Genomic DNA, 7,396 nt, shown 5'->3' on the forward strand with positions numbered 1-7,396 from the left:
CAGTTTGAACCGCCATTATTACCCTGACAGAGTGGCATTTTGGTTGGTTAAAACGACATTTTTGAACCGCTATTTTTACCCTAACAGTAGCGTTTTGGTTGGTTAAAATGACATTTTTGAACCGCCGTTTTACCCTGACTGACATTTTTTTATTGTTTAAAAAATAATTTTTACCGTCATTTTTATCGCGTTAAATAAATAATTGTGATTAAAATTTCACAATAGGAAAAAATCATAATCCATAAATGAAATATTATATAACTCATAAACAAAATATTAATACAATATATAATTTTTTATTATTGAAAATCAAAAGTAATAACTCCTGTACAAAACCTTGTCTTACTAAACTTACTAAAATACAAGCATTGCAATAAACACTAATCAGTCAAATCTACCATCCAGTTTCCTAAACTATGTTAATATCTAATAATGTATTTAAACCATCTAATAAGTGCTGTTTTTACTACTTAGAATATGAATATACAAGACAAGTAACTTAGCTAAGTGTTGATGAATAAGATTTGGAGGCCAAAAGTTTTCTCCTTTTGTAATTAACTTTAAAACAAGCCTGCCTTGGTTTCTTGGTCTCTTCTGTGAGTTTCATCCCGGGAACTTGCTCCAACATCTTTGTTTCTTGCTCCAACACTCCAACTTCATTATCCAAACTCATCTCTTACAAAGATTTGTAGAAACCTCTCCTGAAAGCTGGTTCTTATTGAAATGGTTGCATTAGATTACAAATGCAATTCAAAACAGTTATTATAAGATGAAGAGAATACTGCTTCTTAAATCAGAATGATTTTATCCTTTATATTCAAAACAATTCAAATACCTTACTGATATTGTATGAAGCTGCAGTGGTGATAATTAATATAATGTTAAGACCATATCATAAGGACTACTACAACATATGTTTCTTGTACGGAAGCCTTTGTGTAAATGAGCAAAACAAAAACAATATAAGAAAACTTACCTTTACAGCCAAAGCTTTTATGACCTCTTTTGCTGCTTTGGACTTAGCAGCTTCCTCCTTTGCTACAAACCAACTCTCCTCAATTTTCTGTTGGCACTCTTGTATCTTATGGTTTTTGAGTTCACACTGTTCTTCAAGTCTCTTTAACTATCAAAAGAACATGCATAAGAGAACACATTAAATGCACAGTCAGATATTTTTTAAATACGCAAGTGAACAGCACTGGTTAATTTGCTACTCAGATATAGGAAAATCAGAATGAGAGGAATGAAATGAAGCAACCTAAAGGGCTAAATGTTGACCAGTTATCCTAACGGAAAATGCAAAAACAAATTTTACAAATTTGAATTATAGTTGAATGCTGGAGATACATACAGGAATATATTCATTTATAGAAATCTCAACAGGATAATTAACTGTTTCTTTGTCACAAATGCAGCATGTAGAACATTGAAACAAAAGTTACCTCAGCTCTCAGCCTCTGAACTTCTTCAATGAGCATCTTATCAGATTATATTTTATATCAATTATTTAGATTAAAGTTTATAATTTAGAATTTCTAATTAGAATTTAAGATTCAAAATTTTTAGTTCATACATGATCCAAAAAGCATAGCCATATCCCAGGAGTCTTTATCATTGATATGCTGCATGTGAGCATGACCAAGATATGTCCATTTGCAAGCTGTGGTGGACAAACTGCGAGTATCATCTCCAGTTGCCCTAAAAAGGTACCAGAAATAAATCAAGGCTAAGCAACACTTGACTCCAACATAGAATGACATTGAACATCAAGAATAACAAAATAAATAAATAAATAGATAAATACATAAGTAAGTACCTGTATGACAACCAATCACTTAAGTCCATCCACCTGAAAACCAAAGACCAAGACTCTTGCAAGTTTTCCTAAGGGTTCTTTTCAGAAATCAGGTGAAGTAAGGTTCTTCTTGTCTTCCATCAGTGGAAACAATTGCCTCAAGTAGTGAAATTATTACCTCAACAAAATAGAGTACCGAGCCAAGTAAAGATCCTACTACCGCAAGCAGTGTAAAAACAAATAAATTTAGGCAACTTTTACAAATAAAGTGAAGGAATCCATAGCATTTCTATAAAGAGACAATCAAATATCCAAAATAAATATGATTAGAATTTTATTTTGGGAGTTGAATCATTCTACTTAATTAGTAACCATCCAGGGGTATATGGAAGAGAAACTACAGGAACAGGAACTCCAATATCAAATATTGTTTAACTACTTCAATATCAAATATTGTTAAACTATTCAGGGATAGGAACTCACATTCAGAGGGCATATCTTCAAGTGAAGAGATTCAACATCAATAATGAAGCAACCAATGAATGAAGTATCAACAGGCCAGACAAAGTCATCATATGTCCTAAGTATCCTTTCATGGACTGCAGCATCAAAAGCAAAAAGAAATAAGAATCAAGCTGTGTTACAATTTCATAGTACAATCCTAAAACTGCTATTACAATCTCCTATAATAAAATTTCTAAGAATTGTTTATCCTATATAATATTACTAAATGTTTTTAAGAATTGAATATGGTTTACTAACTCTGATTGCTTAGTTTGCATCTTATAGATAGCAGCAATATATATTTATTGTTGCCTCTGTACTACTTGTGGCATTTAAATTTTAGAAAAGAGAAAGATAATTAAAAGAAGAAGAAATTATGGCCTACATTACCTCACAGAGAAGGACAAAATAAAACCCAAAATTTAGTTATAACAGAACATTATCATTCAAGTTTAGATACCAAATTTTCAGATAGATTAGAGTTATCAAGATCCCTGCAAAAAGTAACATAAGATGATCAATTTTATGGAACAAGTGGTTAAGATTTCAGCGCAGAGGCAGATAACAAATAATATTAGAAATAATATCCTTACTAAGACTGCTAGTTAACCTTCTCATTATTTTTGTAGATAACTAGTGAAGTGAATGCCTACTAACCTCAACTTATTCCCTTTAAGTTTGATAAATTATTATTCATAAATAGTGTCGGCTAGTGAAATATCTAATTTAATTAGGAACTCATAGATACAGTGATGATTAATAGCAGTGAACAAATAAAATTGGTAACTTGATTATTAGGAAAAGCTAATACTAGTGGACACAAAAGGAAAAAATTAACAAATTATAAATGTTAATCTCATGAAAAGCATATCATGATGAGAGCAACTAGCAATAAAAATTAACGAATCTCTCTACTTTCTAATTTCTTGCATTGTCGTGTTTATTTAGGATTATACAATATCTTCCACCATGTTCTAAAGGCCGAAAAATAATACTACTAATAAACAATAAAAAGAAAAAAAAAGTGCCAAGTATTAGTGCACCAAATTTCCATTATATTATCCTTCACTTTTAGTTTTCTTTTTAGTTTTTTGACGGTAGTTTTGTCTAGGACTCTAATTCTCCTTTATATTATTAGGATAAAGACAAGTCTCTTAGTCTTAATAATGTTCATTTATTAATAAGTATTTTCTCTCTCTGTATTTGAATTATTGAAAAAATGACCTCAAAAATAATATCAAAGGACAACCATAACGATTTCTGAATTCCTTTACAAATATTCAGTGTTTAATCATTTCAAGTCTTTCTTTCAGGAGAGCCAGAATGAGCAGTGACACACTCCACAGTCCTAAACCCTCTTCCTCTCTTAGTGAATGAGAACAGCAGCAGAAATAGCAAACATGCATCATGTTTAGAATAGCAAACATGCATCATGTGTTAGCAAAATACACAAACAATACAATGAACATACACACAGGAATTCTGAACGAATAATAAAATAATGATATAAAAATTTAAGATGAACTCAACAACTTACAAGAGGAAAAACAACCACTACTAATATCTGTACTGCACCAATCTCAAGACATGTACCAACTATTGGGAAACCATTCCTGAAAAATGAAAGTCCAACAGCAGCAATAGTGGGGGATACAACTACAGGATTGATCAATCTGAAAGGAGATCATAAAATGAAGTTCATTATCAGTTACACAGAACAGAAAATCTAAGACACAAAAAAAGATTAGGAAGAGTGATTGAAGTTCTTAGGAAAGTAACAGGTCATAGCTCCATAACAGAACAGAGGCATTAAGGAATCAAATTAAGAAAAACAAAGGAACAAAATGCAGAGGTTGAACCAAAGAGTAAAAAAGTGATGAATTTCAAACCTGACAAGAACAAAGGAACAAAATTGATATTCTATTTTTCGGTGGATTAATAAGATCAATACCTGGATATTAGGATTGTTTTCCATAACAACTCAGTAATAGGAGAACAACAACAAAAAATTGACATGATCAAAACATTGCTGTAGGACGGTACAAAACACCATTAAGACATAAATTGACGATAACAAAATGCAGATGTTGAACCAAAGAGAAAAAAAGTGATGAACTGCAAACCTGCAAACCTTGCTGTAAGTCTAGTGGAAGATTAGGAGGAAACAATTTCACAAGCTCATTGCTGGCAAAGTTTTGATAAGTGCATTTTCGGATAAGCGAGCGAAGGCATGCCAAGACCTATCATGACTAACTCACCATCAGAATATACTACACAAACTGCAACATAATCACTCATATTTCAACAACTTATGACAAAATTGAGTAGCAAAACATATCAACTTCAGAAGAAAAAACACACACAATTTGAATAACACCTTTACACTACTTGAATTGCTTCCTTTTGCTTGAGAAATAAAGAGAACCAAATAGAAGCAAGCAAAACAGAGCAAACATAGTTCAGTTATTGCCTCATAAACTAGTTCTCAATCTGCAAAACAAAATGGTTCCAAGTGCCTAAGAAGCAAGTCCAAAATCAAAGAAACAGCTCAACCAGTGTCCAATACACACATCAAAATAACAAAAAAGTGGTGAATTTTTTCTCAAAGAAAAAAAATCTTCTTTTACATATAAACCACAACCATCCATAATCAATTTTGTTCTAACTAATCTGTTTTGAGCTGAGTCAACTAATTTTCTACATTCAATGTGATTGGACCGCAATACTCTTTGAAACCTCTTCACTTTCTTTCGGTCCCATTCGAAACAAAAACCACTGGAAGTTTATTCAATAAAGCATATATAGCATATATAGCATGGTTTATTCAAGGGTTCAGTTAATGCAAAAAACATTGAACAGAGCAAGGGCAGCAGAGCTAAACAACTACAGAGATTACTCATTTATAGCTTTGCTTAAAAGAACCAAAAAAGAACCAAAAAGGCAAATAGAGAAATTGAGATTGGAGCAGTTTTTTCTGAGATCTGAGATCTGAGATCAGAGATCAGAGAAACACCTTAATAGAAGTAAGCAATAGAAGATCTGAGTTCAGAGAGAGAAAGAGAGAGGAGGGGGGTAAAGTTACGAAAGAAGACCTGAGATCGTCGTCAATCACCCCCGCACCAACGTTAATCCAATGCTTCAACGGAAGACCCAAAAATCCCTAATAGAGCTGCAGAGAAACAAAAAATCCCAAAAATCAGCACCAAAAGCAATTTTGAAACCCTAACCCAAACAAAAACAAAGAAATCGGTGCCTTCTGGAATCAAAATGCTGAGGTCAGTAGCCACTAGAGCCTTGCCTCTCGCCGGAATCTTCGTCTCCACAGCACAAAAGAAAAAACAAAATAAAACAGCATTTCAGTTTCAGTTTCAGTTTCGCGTTGAATGAGCCTAGGGATTACAATTTCTTTCTTTTTATATGCGTGTAAAAACGGCAGTTCAAAACCGCCATAATCACCAGAACTGCCAAAATATATAAAACCAATTATGGCAGCAGTAAAAATTGCCATAATGTTTCGATATTATGGCGGTTCTTTAAAACCGCCTTAATATCAATGCCATTTTAACCCTTTTTTGTGTAGTGTAAAATAGTTATTTGACAAAAATGTGAGGTTAAGATAGTAAGAATTGAATAATAAGGGTAAGATGGACATATTATAAATACAATAGAAACAAAAAGAAAATTATGAAGGAAAGAGGCATAAAAGTTTTTTAAGAAAAGATTAAAGGACACAATGATAATTTATTAAAAGATTAACGACACAAGTGTCCCCTTAGAAAATTAAAGATTTATAATAAGATTGCATCATAAAGTAAGAGAAGGGAAAAACGAAAATTTATTAAAAGACTGGAAACAAAAGGATCCCACATTGAAAATGAAACAATGTATTAAAAGTTTAACACTAAAAAAAGGGGTTAGAAACATTAAGATTTCAGAATGTACGCCTTTAGTGTATGCCTGACAAGAGTAGCGGTTGCATCTCTCTTGTCCAGTGCTTGGTTGAAATTGTTAGTGGAAATATTCACAGAGTTTGTACTATTTTTTCAATTGTTAGCGTACTATAGCGTCCACCTTTGTGATAATTACTAGTTGTCAGAATGTACGTGACTTTATCCATTAGACACATATGCAGAATGTACGCAGTTCGAAAAACCATATTCGAGCTTCGCCACTGGTAACGTTGGGTTGTAAGTAGTCAACCGACAATTTTTGTTTGATAGACATGCATTATTTTTGTTTGTAGCATTTTCTCTGTGTTTGTGCTCTATGTATATTATCTATGATCGTATTTTATGCGTATTTTCTGCTTTATATATTTTGTGATTAATTTGTGCTTTTTTAATATTATTGCCACATGTGTATTGTGATAGATTATGGTTTAGTTAATGAAAAAATGAGACTAGGATAGACAATTGAAGAATAAAACTTGAATTAGGGTTAACACGACAAAATACACAATGATCTAAAACACTAGAGTTGTGCCCTAGGACCAATATACGATTCGTCTCCTTCGTTAGTATTTTGATGGGATCCTTAGGTTCTTACCCCTTCCTTTCACTGTCTATACAGGTAGAGCCGACGGTGGCATTTGCTAAACGCTAAGGTTGTTGCTTGCTACAACCTAGACTATTAAGTATCTTTAGCGTTTTAGAAGACACCCGTTACTATGTGCAACTATGAAGACTAGAGTATTTTTTTTCTCTACTTGTTAGCATTTTTTTGAGGAATAGAATTTTACTGTTTTTTGTTAGCACTGAGTTCTATATTAGAGACTTTTTGAATGGGCCTGCTGGATCTAGAATGTCTTATGGTCATAAGTGTCTGTATAATATCTATACATAATATAAGATATTAATAGAGTCTGTGTGAACTTAGATTATCTTATTATTTATATGACTGATGTTACTCTCTATATATTTGTACGAGGCCTTAATGTCATTAGGTGTTACAACTTGTTTATTTCCATACTGTGATTACTTTATACTTATATGCTTTTCTAACCCACCCTAACATATAACAATATATAAATTCGCATACGATGAGTGCAACAGGTTCAATGTTATATAACTAAACACAGAGTCTAGAGCCCCATAGGTT

At 32.4% G+C, this 7,396-nt stretch overlaps 1 long non-coding RNA gene across 16 annotated transcripts; it reads right to left on the reverse strand.

Moving 5' to 3' along the window:
* On the reverse strand, positions 277-5,674 carry LOC107609153. Of its 16 annotated transcripts, XR_001613077.2 has the most exons (7): positions 5,392-5,674; positions 3,837-4,539; positions 2,690-2,793; positions 2,279-2,394; positions 1,817-2,008; positions 1,574-1,698; positions 281-1,123 (listed from the first exon to the last, which is right to left on the reverse strand). It is a non-coding gene; the product is annotated as an uncharacterized LOC107609153 (long non-coding RNA). The 16 variants fall into 16 exon arrangements; XR_002351421.1 differs by adding an exon at positions 1,443-1,478 and having other exon boundaries at positions 277-1,123; positions 2,279-4,539; XR_002351427.1 differs by having other exon boundaries at positions 2,279-3,972; positions 4,431-4,539.

Source organism: Arachis ipaensis, chromosome B07 (assembly GCF_000816755.2).
Source record: "Arachis ipaensis cultivar K30076 chromosome B07, Araip1.1, whole genome shotgun sequence".
Classification (NCBI taxonomy): domain Eukaryota; kingdom Viridiplantae; phylum Streptophyta; class Magnoliopsida; order Fabales; family Fabaceae; genus Arachis; species Arachis ipaensis.